Below are 12,169 nucleotides of genomic sequence, written 5' to 3'. Positions count from 1 at the left end.
CATCTTGTGAAAAGGGACACACTTTTTAGTGAGACAGATCTCGGATTTTAATCCCAGTTTCATCATGTAACTGCTGTCTGATGTTAGCCAGTTATTTAAACTCCCTGAGCCCAGTTTTGCTCATCTCAAAGTGAAGATGATAATTTCTACCTCTTAGTTTTGTTATGAGCATCTCTAATAGTGTAAGAGCAGAATACAGTGCCTATCACATAGTAGGTAATGGTGATGACAGTAATAAATAATAAAGATAAATGTTTTCTTGACTGGGAATCAGAATCAATTTTCTTGTTATCTTTCTTCTTTTCTGTCAGAGTTAATATTTTGGATAAGGCCAAGGACTGAACACTATAGCCACTAGAGACCATTCTCCAGATTGACATTCACTAATTGACAAATGTTATTGGGCAATAAATGTGTATTGAACACATCTATGTTTTAATACTCTTCTAGTGACTAGGAACTCAGTGGTAAAAAAGACAGCAAAGTCCCTGGCCTCATGGAGTTGACATTCAAAAGGCCAGAGCTACTGCATAACATAGGGACATAATTCACATAGAATTTGTTGGCTCTACAAGAGGAGGAGAGAGACCAATTTTGTGTATGTGTACATACATACATAATGTATATAATATTGTATATAATACAATGTCAAATAGTGACAAGAGCTAGAATATATAATATGATGTCAGATAATGACATGAACTATACATAAAAAGAAAACAAGGTATTCAGTGTATTTAGAGGGCAAATGCTATCTTATATCATATGGTTAAAGACCTCTTTATGGAGGTGAAACTCGGGTGGACTCCTAATGGAAGGAGGCCATGAGCTGTGCAACTCTGAAGGAAAAGTGTTCTAAGAAGAAGGACATTGATTCATAAATGTAAGCTTTTTTGGTATGAATGGTCAATCAGGTATTTGTTCTCTTAAAAGCACTGTCTTATCCATCAGATCTCCAAGAATAATAAGAGACCTTGTAAATATGCTTACCCTAACTAGTCTAAACCACACATGGATCTGAGCTTGTCTGGGGATTCTGGGGAGGCACAGGATTTGTATTCCCTTGCCCATATGAAGGCCTTTCTCTCTCTGGTATTTCTCCTTGAGCAAGTGTGCAACTTTATGAAACATAAAGTAAAGAAGGGGATCCATCACCCAGCCAGATCAAATGAATCAACCCTTGTGGCCTACGGGGTGATAGGACCCCTATCAAGGTTGCTCTCCCACCCCTTATTGTACACATGACATCCTCACTCTCACCAGTCCTTAAAGCTACACACACAAGAAGGCATGTAGAATCTGTTATTTCTCTTTGGTGAATCCATCCTGGTTTCTAGTGATCACCACTTCCTTTTTAAGGGCTGACACACCATCTAGTCATACCCTGTTTCAAAATCAAGCTTGCAGATCTGTAGGACACAGAATACACTTTCCTCCGCCTCATTTTGAAAGATTAGAATACTAATTTCCTAGCTCTACATGTCTCTAGTACATGTCTCTAGTACCTTGCCCCAGCACCTTTTCAATTCTCTATGATCCTGTAAAGATTACTGACAGTGACTCTTAGATTTCATCTGCAAAATCTCTTCATACTCCAGGATGTAATTTGTTTAGGCCTGGAGACATAAACTCATTTAAAACAACAAGATGGTCTCCTGCTATCACCTTACCTATCTCATACTTCAGTTCCTTCTAAACTACATTTATTCAACTGTCCTGAGTTTAAAGATTATTATCCCTGATAAAGGAGATGGAACTACAACAGGAGTGGAGATATATGACTTTCGCTTTGTTATTTGTTAATGTTATATCATCTGCCGCAAGCAGTGAGTCTGTTTTTTAGGTTTATCTTTTTACTTTGATTGTAGCTGATAAGAGGGATGTGTGTGTGTGCATGCGTATGTTTGTGGATGAAGGCTTAAGCATATTTCACTTCAGCTTATTGAGGGATGAATTCTCTCATCTTGTTCATTCAGTTCAGTACTCCTATGCATTCCCTTGCTTCAGTGTGTGGTTTTACGTGAAGGCTCTAGAATCACACCGCCCAGGGTCAAATCCTGGTGGTTTCACTTCCTATAGCAGTGAGACCATGGGCAACTTAGTTCACTTCTATGAACCTGAGTTGGCCTTATCTATAAAATGGAGGTAATAAGACCTTAAGGACTTAAGGCCAGGTGCAATTGCTCACACCTATAATCCCAGCACTCTGGGAGGCTGAGGCAGGTGGATCACCTGAGGTCAGTAGTTGGAGGCCAGCCTGGCCAACATGGCGAAATGCAGTGTCTAGTAAAAATACAAAAATTAGCCAGGTTTAGTGGTGCATGCCTGTAGTCCCAGCTACTCGGGAGGCTGAGACATGAGAATCGCTTGAACCTGGGAGGCAGAGGTTGCAGTGAGCTGTGATCGTGCCACTGCACTCCAGCCTGGGTGACAGAAGGAGACTCTGACTCCCAAAAAAAAAAAAAGATTTAAGAGTAAATGATTGAATGTACATAAAGGGCTTAGAAGAGTGTCTGGCACATAGTAAGTGCTACTCACCACCACCATCATCATTTTTTAATGTATTTCCATCATCTTTCATATTTGTGTTTCAGAGATCTTCCTGGTCAGCCACAGTTTGTCTTACCGTTAGGACACACTTAATCCAATTCTTTGTATATTCTATCTCTGTGTATTTAGGCCCAAACAGTGAGCATTGAAATAAATGATGATGATGTGAGGCTCTCAAAGAGCATAAATCATCAAATAAATATGAAATTACATTTAATGTACTCATGGCAGGAGCAAAGTGAATGGATGCATTTTACAAAGGCTCTCAGCCAAGTCTGGTTTGAAACGGAGCAGAGACTTTATAATATTCTTGCTCTAACTAGTAGAAGCCATAGATAGTTCTGAGCTTGTCTGAAGGGGCTCTGGAAGGCATAGATGAAAGAATTGTCTTCTTAATCAAAGAACCCAAATAAGCAATGTACCCACTTTCAAGCGTTCTGGCTTAGTTCAAATGCTGAAGGAAAAACTTATCTTTATCCCACACAAGACCAAACAAATCTATAAAACCTCATGGGAATCCTAAAATATTGTTTCATATGTGTATTAAAAGGTAAACTTGGAATCACTAAGGGAATTCTCAGCTTATCGATCTTTGGACCATATGAAAGCTGTTGGTGGGACATTTGATAGAATTTAATTGGTTACTGTATGGAGTGCCTGTGTACTTATGTTTTCATAATGAATTGCCTTTGTTTTAACAGCCATCGTCACATTCCTGGCCTTCTTTGTTTTTTTTTGTTTGTTTGTTTTTTTGTTTTTGGTGTTGTTTGTTTGTTTGAGACAGAGTTTTGCTCTGTCGCCCAGGCTGGAGTGCAGTGGCGCAATCTCAGCTCAATGCAACCTCTGCCTCCTGGGTTCAAGCCATTCTCCTGCCTCTGCTTCTCCAGTAGCTGGGTCTACAGGCACACACCAGCTGGGACTACAGGCACGGGCCACCATGCCTGGCTAATTTTGTATTTTTAGTAGAGACAGGGTTTCGCCATGTTGGCCAGGCTTGTCTTGAACTCCTGACCTCAGGTGATCTGCCCACCTTGGCTTCCCAAAGTGTTGGGATTACAGGTGTGAGTCACCGTGCCCGGCCCTCCTGGCCTTCTTTGATTGAAGAAGGAAGTAAATCTACTTAACTCAGAAATTTCTCTCTTTCTTGGAGCTCTCCTATTTCCAGGACACTGACATATGTTAGAAACTTACAGAAGCAGCTACAGCCTGTGTAGGGAGGGTCCTACAGTATTGCAGGGATGCCTTGGACTGGTGGGTAAATCTGACTAATTAAGGAGTATTAGCAAGTCCATTTGTTCTCAATTCTCCAGCGAAATTCTCTTAGTCTTATCAGTTATAATAATAAAGCTGACATTTTGATCTCTATGTGTCTGTTTTTTGTGTCTTATTTCTCGATAGGTTCTTAACTTGAGAAGGGAAGAGAGAGCTATTATTTATTGATCTCCTCATACCTCAAATGATGCCAAAAAGAAGAGTGAAGGTAAGCAATAGTCATTAGCTCCTTTCTTTACATGTAACCAAGATGTGAACCAAGACAGTCTGGATCAGTTGAACAATTTATCCCTATGAGTCAATCAAAATCGAATATCACTGACGCCATGCTCTGGAGTGGAAAATATGGACTTTTAGTATCATAGATACTAACCATCAGTTAGCTACTGGTTATTTGGAAATTGTTGGTGTCTGTTCTTTGTCCAGACTTTGCTGCCTATTTTGCAATGCATAGTTCATGCTTGTTCTAGTTCTACCATTCACTCCAATTTATGGGTCATGTATAATAACATTCAGCCGATCCTTGGTTTCCAACATGCTCAGGTTAACCATAAAGATCCCAACTTCTGTTTCATGTTGGCTCTTGGTGTGTTTACCCAAAACACGTAGAGTTCTATTGGAAAGAATGTAAAGCAAAGTGTAAAATCATGAGAGGAGTTCATTGCAATATGCTGGACTAACTTTTGGCCAAATTTATGTCTTGGGGGTTGATTTGGAAACAGTGCTTTCAATTCCCTTTTACTGTATATGTCAGAAGAATTTCCTGTTAGGTAATATGATGTTTTGACTTGGTTTTAATATGTTCTAGTACAAATACCCAGGGACAAATTCTTCAGCTGAATACATCTGAGAGATGAATTGTTTAATTGATCTGACAGTCTTTAGGCAACCTGTGAGAAAATGATCTGATTGACTTCCCTCTGGGAAAACCTGCCCTTTTTTCCACCTTTCATCATGGTTAAGCAAACAGACAGACAAACAAACAAAACATAAATCTAGGAAGTTGTGATGAAAAAGGAGTTGTTGGCAACATGTAGGCAGAGGCCAAAAATAAACAGAGCTGATTGGAAAGTGACTTTCTTTCTGGGGATGGAGTGTGAGGCTTTTTTTTAGTTGGAAGATGGAGGAATCTCATTGTCTTGGGGAAAAGAGAAAGTTTGAGCAGGATCAAGAGCAGAGGTCATAGAGATGCAAAGAAAGGAAGGTAGGAAATTTGTTAAAGTTTTGTCTGTTCAACAACTATCCAGTAGCTACAGACATCCTTTGTCTCCTCTTAATGAGTACAAACCAAGCTTAAATCCTTGTTGAACCAGAGAGAACTAGAGTAGACAGGATGGTGGAAAGATAAAAGGTGGCCTGGATGTACAGGAGATGGGATGGCGATGCAAAGAACCCAAAAAATAGGGCCAGATTTAATAACTAGTTAATGAGCATAATTCAAACAAATTGACCAGAAGAGAAGACCCTGGATGCACTAGGCAGGACCTTCCAAGGGTAGAAGGAAATGAGCAGAGAAGACATTAGTTGTCAAGATGAAGCACCAGAGAGAGCTCTGGTGGTGAGCCACCAAGTTAATGCCAGGAAAGCCTGAAGATAGTATTCTTTGGGATGCAGATTAGGGATTGGTTTTTCCAGGGGCCAGATATCAGAGTTGAACCTAAATTAAAAATGAATGAAACATATATTGGTTAATTGCTATGTGCCCATCACTGTGCTGGGTATTGAAGATAGGATGGGGGCGGGTGGGGGGGTGTGGGCAAGACAACCTAACTCCCGCCCTCCTGGGGCTTACAATTTAGAAGGAGGAAGAGCAAATTACAAAGTTGTAGGCCAGGTGCAGTGGCTGATGCTTGTAATCTCAGTGCCTTAGGAGGTCGAGGCAGGAAGATCACCTGAGGCCAGGAATTTGAGACCAGCCTAGGCAACATAGCAAGACATTGTCTGTACAAAAAATAAATACATAAAATAAAAACTTAACTGGGTATGGTAGCAAGGGCCTGTAGTCCCAGCCACCTGGGAGGCTGAAGCCAGAAGATTGCTTAAGCCCAGGGATTTGAGGCTGCTGTGAGCTATGATTACATCACTGAATTCCAGTCTGGGCAACAGAGTGAGAGACCATCTCTAAGATTAATAATAATAATAAATAAATAAATAAATAAAAAGTTGCAAGTGCTAAGTGGTACAGGGTGTCATAGCAACACATAGGCCATACCTGACCCAGTAGATGGGAGTGAGGTTAGGGGAGTCTTTCTGGAGGAAGTTATGTCTAAGTTGAGACCTGAAGGACAAATTGGAGTTAGGCAATCAAGGAACAAGGAAGAACATTCCAGGCCAAGTGAGTAGGATATGGGAAGGCCTGGGGGATAGGCGAGAAAGAGCTTCAGAGTTAAGGATTCAGAAATCTGAAAGTAGGTTAACACCACACTCCAGGCACTTTTTACAGGTAGTGACTTTGCATGAGTTTGAGTCTGTAGAAAAAAATTTGAGTCTTGACAAGGTCACCAGGTGGAGAACATTTCTTGATATTTGTTCCTTGGGATGCAAGGGGTGGGGCAATACAACGGCACTGAGGGGGTCCCCAGGACTTTGGTGGAGAACCCAGCAAGCCTGTTGGCAGGGAGTTCAGCAGGACAGTGGAGCAGGTTTTGTGCGATTCTCTGGATGCTTGGGCCATGGCCAGTAGACCACATGCTGCCAAGTTCAGAAGAAAAGAATCATACTGCATAGGAAAGTGAATCTTGCACCTGGCCAGAAAAAGGAAAGACAATTTAGTTTTATATGTTACATTTTAATAATAGTCATTTGTAACTGCATAATGAAATCTGTGAAAAAAAAAGTTCATTTCCAGAAGAATAATCTCTAACTGATATGCAATGCCGCAGTAGGATTTGTCCAGGTTTTAATTTTAGTTTGAATAAATAATGTAAGATACTAGCCTGGGTGAGATAAAAGGAAATCTCTCTGCTTTCATCTCTCCATGATGGAAATAATAACTACTTTATTTCAAAACAAGTTTCCAATTAGTTTCTGTGAAATATTATTATCCCCCTTTCCCAGATACTGTAGCTCATTTTGAAACTTAATTTTGATAATATATAAACATTTCTGAAACTTACTCTACAGGAATGACAGTTATATTTGAAGGGAAGAATGCTGCTGGGCTCTAACTGTATTATTTGGAATGGTTCTAAATAATGGTAAAAATAATAAATGGGAATCAGTCAAAGTGCAATCTCATTTCATGGGTATTTATGACCTAGTAAGGACTTGTCTTCACCCAAGAGCACAGATGAAGGAAGGCCACTTTCTCCAAAGTTATTCAGTGGAATTTTTTCCTTTCAGCACTAGTTATGCTTTACTTAAGAATGTATATCATCTTGTTCTTATTTACAGAGATGGTCTTATTTAAATAATTAGTGAATTAAGCATAATGGAACACCTACTGTGTTCCAGACACAGGGCCTGGGACTTGTGTGCTGGGATTTGCATGGTCAAATAGGTAGATGTGACCTCTGACTTTGGGGGATTTATAATCTAGAGGAGAGGGGCAGGAGTTAAAAAATTTCTCTGTCTCTGTCTCTCTTTCTCCCTGCCACCCCCAACTGCCCGCTGCCCGCACCCCGCCAACACAGTGATAGAAATAAGAGGTCTATGGTGACTTGAGAACACATAATAGGAAGAGTCAGACTAACCAGACTGATTACCCTGGGCAGGGAAAGGCTTTGGTATGATTCAGTTGAGGTAAGATACAGATTAGTTATGATACAAGCTAAACTGCTCTCACAAAGATGCTACATTGTCATGGCTTCACTAAGATGTAAGTTTCTTTCTCTTTTGTATGACAGAGGTGAGCAGTTCAAGGTTGGTGGGCAGCTCTGCTGTCTTCAACTTCTGGCTTCCAGTCCTATCTCTGTGGATACCATTTTGAGCCAGAAGGAGGGGAGAAAGAAATGGCTTTCAACAGGTGACTTGGCAGCTGTACACATCATTGTTGCTTGGCCAGCATTTAGTCACATGACCACACCTAACTATAAAGTAGGCCAGAAGATGTTGTTAGTGGTGCTAGCTAGTTGCATAGGAGTTCTATTTAAAAGGAAGTTGAGAATGGATGCTGGCAGGTGGAGGGGACAGTCTTTGGCACAGAAATGAAGGATGAGTAAGAGTTAATTAGGCTGAAGTGGAGACAGAGGGTAGCACATGGAAAGTCCGCATCACAGGAGAAAGTGTGGTGACCTTCACTGAAAGTAGGTCACAGGCCTGGGTCATAGAGGTGGGCAGATTCAAGGTGAGCTGGGCAGGAGCCAGATCATGCTTAGCTTATGGTTCAGGGCAAAACATTGGTCTTCATTCTAGAGCAAGTGAAGCCATTAGGGTTGAAAATGGAAGGAAGGGGACCCATGAAAATTCTCACTTTGAACAGATCGCCTATTACAGTGTGGAGAATGGATCAGAGGGCACAGTAGTCATACACCACGTCAGACACCATGCTAGGTGCTGGGAAATGGCAGTTGAGCAGGATAGACCCAGTCCCTGACCCCCCCAAGTTTTACATTCTTTGGGAGGGAGGGAGAAAGCTAAGGCAGATCTAGGAGCCACAAGAGATAACTTTCCTACGACAGAGCCAGGCAGGGACTGTCAGTGGCATTTTGGCTATAAGCTGGGAGAGGACCTGGTTCTGCTTTAACTGTAGTGTCTCTCTCCATAAAGTGGAGGAAGCCTCTAACAATGGGTTAATCCAAAGTGGAGGTATTTTCTACCAGCTTCCTTTTCTTTCTTTGATACAGAGTCTTGTTCCATCACCCAGGCTGGAGTGCAGTGGCATAATCTTGGCTCACTGCGACTTACACTTTCCAAGGTTCGAGCGATTCTCCTGCCTCAGCCTCCCGAGTAGCTGGGATTACAGGCATGCTCCACTACACCTGGCTCATTTTTGTTTATTTTTGGAGAGATAAGGTTTCACCATGTTGCCCAGGCTGTTCTTGAACTCCTGGCCTCAAGTGATTTGATCACCTTGGCCTCCCAAAGTGCTGGGATTGCAGGTGTGAGCCACTGCACCTGGCCCAGCTTATTTTTCTTAATTGAGGTAAAATTCACATAACATAAAATTAACTGTTAACCACTTTAAAGTGTACAATTCAGTGGCATTAAGTGCATTCATGATATTGTATAACTACCATCTCTATCTAGTTCCGAGACATTTTCATCACCCAGAAAGGAAAACTCATACCCATTAAGCTCCATCATACTCCTACTCCCTGTCCTTCAAACCCCTGGAAACCCATTGGCCTGCTTTCTGTGTCCATGAACTTACATATTCTGGAGGTTTCATGTAAATGGAATTATGCAATATATAACCCTTAGTGACTTGATTCTTTCATGCAGCATGATGTTTTTGTAGTTCATCTGTGTTATAGCATGTATCGGTATTTTATCCTTTTTTATGGCTGCACAATATCCCATTGTATAGATAGACCATATTTTGTTTTTCCGTTCATTCATTGATGGACATTTGTACTGTTTCTGCCTTTTGGCTGTTGTGAATAGTGCTGTTGTAAACATTTGCGTCCACTAGCTTATTTTTTCCCCAAAGTAGGTTTTTTCACATTATGTGTAAAAAACCAACAGGAGAGGAAACAAAAGATGAATTGAATTCTTCTGTCCTCAGTTGAGTACCGCCACCCCCATCACCCTGACCCAAGTGCATCTACAGGCTCCAGGGTCCTGCCGTACTCCACTCAGGCTCTCACAGTTCTCTCCTGTTGCCTGCTGCACTTCTATTCTCCATGCCAGTTCTTCTGTTCTCTCAGTGGGATTTCTGCAGTCTCTGCAAGAAACACCACACCTCTGCTTTTGCTTCCTGTCTTCTCACTACTCTTCCCATCACCCACACCTGGAAACACCACCCCCATTCCTGGCTTTCCAGATGCCCTTGTTTGTCATTATTTCTTTTCTTCAAAGTCAGCACAGTGTCATCATTCGAGGAAGGTGGGAACAGCATGAGGAAGTGAGGAGAGGGCTGTTGATGTGCAAGGAGGTCAGTTGGTTCATTCTTTCCTGTTCATTCATTCATTCATTGTTTTATTTATTCTTCCAGTGAAGATTTATTGAGCACTCACTCTAGATAAGAAACTGGTGCTAAAGCTTCAGACATGGACGCATGGCCTGGCTCTTTTGGAGCTCACAAGTGAGTCAGATGTCTAAACAAATAAGCCACAAGACAATACAGACTTTTAATAGGGACACAAACAAGGTATTGTTGGAGCTTGGACAAAGCAGGTGGGCTAGGGGTATTTGAGAAATTCCAAGGGCACTTTGGGGGAAAAGTTTTTCTACCCAAGTTTTCTCCTAGATCCTACAGAAATAAAGTCATACCTTTACCTTGTATTTTAAGCCAGGACATGACCATTATCTGTGAATCATTCCAGATGGATAAACTGAGGCACAGAAGACTCAAGCTCAAACCTTTAGTAACAAAGTGGTGATCTGAGTGAAAAGTTGATTCCCTTACGTGTTCTTTATTTCCCAGCCCCCATAAGCTCACTTTTCTGTAATTGCAGGGTGGAATTCTCTGTTTTTCTTCCCTCAGTGCAGAAAGCCAGACTGGTGATGCTATTTTTCAGATGAAGAAAACAAGACAGGGGGCGTTTACTCAAGGCCACTTGTCACTTTTATGGAGGAGCCAGAATCACAGCTCCTACCCTTTGAGTTTCCAGCCTGTTGCCTAGCTACCAAACCTCCCTGCCTCTTCCACCGCACAGCAGCTGAGCAGGCACTTAATAATAATAATTGATGGTGTTGGCTAACAGGGAGAGTTCAGAGTAGTTCTGGGGAGTTTGTTTTCACATATCAATAAATTTTATTCTTCTGTGGTCAATAACCTATATTAATTTGCTTTAGATAGCACCCCTGTCTTAACTCACAATGAAACTTTCTTAGCTGCATTGATGATTTCTCTTTTTTTCTTTATCTCAACTATTCTTTCTTGGGGACTACAGTTGCTGTTTATAGTTATTATACATTTAAAAAGGGGAAATTGATATAGTGTCTGTCCTAGGGCTTCCAAGAGAAGAGCTTCATTGTAACAATTTTAAGAAATGGAATGAAATTCAGTGAAAATTAAATACAGTTCTTCAGAAAGTAACATATCTGCTTCTTAAAGTATTAGCTTCACTTATTAATTGATTAATTATGTTAAAAATATTTGCACACCTAGATGTTCCAGACACTAACAGGAGTAAAAAGATAAATCTGTTTATTCTTTAAACTTTGATATACCATGTTAATGCTGGGGATGCTGTGATTTTCCTCATGTTGCACACAGTCCAGTAGAAGTTGGATGCCCTCACCTGATCAACAAGTGGGCAATTGCAGCCTTCATATGCATCTCACAGGAGAAGCACACAGAGCTGTGAGTACCCCTGGTGGGTGGATTTGACACGATTAGGGAAGGCTTCCCAGAGGAAATGCTGCTCAAGCTGAGTTCTGATGAATAAGCAGGGGGAACCAGAAGAAGAGGGAAGGAAAAAGTGTTCCAGACAGAGGAAACACCTTCAAAGACCTGGTGGTGGGTGAGAATGTGTGGAATCCAGGAGCTATAAGACTAGCATGGTGTGAATGAAGTTAGAGGGTGAGAGGAAGCTGGAGAACTGGGCAGAGGCCAGACCATGCACGACATCAGGCATCTGTGCTACACCACGTCGCTCCCACTCTAATTCCAGCCAAGGCTACAGTGAACAGTGCCTCACCAGCTCCCATCAGCTCTGTGCTGACCTCGTCCTAGGTGTGCCTGGAGCTTCTCTGGTTCCAGGCCTAGGCCTTTGCAGACCTGGCAGCCATATGTGAGCAACCCACACATACCAGGGAGTTGGTGCCCATGGAGCAACTCTCAGCCATTGGTGGATGAAAGGCTTCTACCCCTGAAGGGTAGAAGCATTCACCCATTGTCTCTGGTGGACGTTTCGGAGACACATTCCCCATGGTCCCTCAGAAATTCCTCACAGAATTGGTCATAGTTCCTCACAGCGGTGATCAACTTACTCATTCATTCATTCCCTCCTTCTCTGTTTTACCGACTTTCCCTGATCCGTGAACTCCTGCTCCCTGGAGTCATGTCCCAAATTAAACTATGCAGGCACACTTTTGTGACCTGCTGTTTTGGGGGAAGCCAGACAGAGATACAATGTTAAAGAGTTTTGTCTTTGTCTTAAAAGCAATGGAAAATGATTGCATATTTCCACAGGTGAAGTTCCTTCCTTCCTTCCTTCCTTCCTTCCTTCCTTCCTTCCTTCCTTCCTTCCTTCCTTCCTTCCTTCCTTCTTTCCTTCCTTCCTTCCTCCCTTCCTCTCTC

The 12,169-nt window shown here is 41.8% G+C and overlaps 1 long non-coding RNA gene across 2 annotated transcripts in view; it reads left to right on the top strand.

Annotated features, from left to right (window-relative positions):
* LOC103880576 overlaps positions 1–12,169 on the top strand; it is a 210,087-nt gene that overhangs the window by 17,511 nt on the left and 180,407 nt on the right. For both annotated transcript variants that reach the window (XR_004179638.1, XR_641689.4), the window contains exon 3: positions 3,949–4,030. This is a non-coding gene — a long non-coding RNA (uncharacterized LOC103880576). The remainder of the gene's footprint in view (positions 1–3,948; positions 4,031–12,169) is intronic.

This window comes from Papio anubis, chromosome 18 (genome assembly GCF_008728515.1).
Source record: "Papio anubis isolate 15944 chromosome 18, Panubis1.0, whole genome shotgun sequence".
Taxonomy (NCBI): domain Eukaryota; kingdom Metazoa; phylum Chordata; class Mammalia; order Primates; family Cercopithecidae; genus Papio; species Papio anubis.
The sequence above is the reverse complement of the archived record's forward strand: the minus strand, read 5'-3'. Positions and strand labels throughout refer to the sequence as shown.